Genomic DNA, 1,818 nt, shown 5'->3' on the forward strand with positions numbered 1-1,818 from the left:
ATATATATAGTCCTGGTGTGGCACTGTGGGCTAAAGCACTAGACTGCAAGGTCAGTTTGAACCACAAGGGTGGTGTTCAAACTCATAAGCCACTCGGTCACTTTCAGTCATAACCGACTTGATGGCACTTAATAAGAGCAACATCATACATACAAGAGGTGTGTGCATATTTATACATAATATAGTATAATATCATATATATATATATAGTGGTGGTTATGTGCCATGGAGTTAGTTTCTACTCATAGCAACCTGTATGGGGTTTCCAAGGTTGCAAATCTTTACGGGAGCAGAAAGCCTCATCTTCCTCCCACAGAACAGCTGGTAGTGTCAGACTGCTGACCTTACAGTTCTCAGCCCAATTTGTAACCACTATGCTACCAGAGGACAAACAAGGATGCTATTTATCACCACTCCTATTTAATAATCCTCATAGTGTAGTGGGTTATCCATTGGATTGCTAACCACAAGGTCAGCAATTCAAATCCACCAGCTGCTTCAAGAGAGTAAGATGAGGCTTTCTGCTCCCATAAAGATTTATGTATGGTAAACACTTTACAGTATCGTTATGAGGTGGAACTGATTCATGGGCACACCACCACCACTATTCAATATAGTGCTGGAGGTCTTAGCCAAAGCTATAATGTAAGAAAGGGAAATTAAAGGCATCCAAATTGCCAAAGAACAAATAAAACTCCCTCTACTTGTAGATGATATGAACATATACACAAAAAATCCCAAAGACTTAGCAAGAAAATTATTGGAACTCTTTGAAAGTCTCAACAAAGTGGCAGAGTACAAGATTAACATACAAAATTTAGCCAGATATCTTTTCACTAATAAAGAGAGCTCTAAAAAGGAAATAAGGAAATCAATACCATTTACATTGTTGCTGCTATTGTTAAATGCCAATAAGTTGGTTCCAACACATAGCAATCCTATAAAGGGTTTTCAAGAAACAACTGATGGGTTTGAAGCTTGTGGTTAGCAGTCCAGTGTTTATACTACAGAGCCATACCAGGGCGTCATTTATAATAACCACCCAAAAGATGAAATACTTTAGGAAAAAATCTAACCAAAGAAACAAAAGGCCAGTACAACGAAAACTACAAAACACTGCTAGAAGAAACCAAAAGAGACTTGTAAAAATGGAAGAATTACCATATATGGATAGAAAGACTTAACATTGTGAAAATGTTAACACCACCCAAAGCAATCTATAGATATAATGGAATACCAGTCCAGATTTCAACATCATTCTTTAAAGAGATGGAAAAACCTTATATGGAAAAGGAGTTCTGGTAGCATAGTGGTCTGCTACTCTAAAGGTCAGCAGTTCAAAACTACCAGCCATTCCATGAGAGAAAAATGAGGCTTTCTGCTCCAATAAATATTTACAGCCTCAGAACTCCTATACAGGGTCACTGTGAGTCAGAACCAACTTCATGGCACAAAAACAATAACAACAACTTTATATGGAAAGAAAAGAGAACTCAGATAAGCAAAGCATTAGTAAAGAAATTGGAAGCCTCTCACTTCCCAACCTCAAAATACACAGTCACAGTGGTTAAAACAGCCAAGTACTAATACGAGTGACACATAGATCAACAGAACAGAATTGAGAACCCAGAAGTAAGTCCATCCACATACTGTCAGCTGATCTTGGACCAAGGGTTGCTGTTGTTGTTGTTGTTATGTGCCGTGGAGTCACTTCCAACTCATAGAGACCCTGCATAGGGTTTCTGAGGCTGTATCTTTACGGGAGCAGAAAGCCTCATCTTTCTCCCGCAGAACAGTTGGTAGTTTCAAACTGCTAAC

The sequence above is a fragment of the Chrysochloris asiatica genome, unplaced genomic scaffold (genome assembly GCF_000296735.1).
Source record: "Chrysochloris asiatica unplaced genomic scaffold, ChrAsi1.0 scaffold00012, whole genome shotgun sequence".
In the NCBI taxonomy this organism is placed as follows: domain Eukaryota; kingdom Metazoa; phylum Chordata; class Mammalia; order Afrosoricida; family Chrysochloridae; genus Chrysochloris; species Chrysochloris asiatica.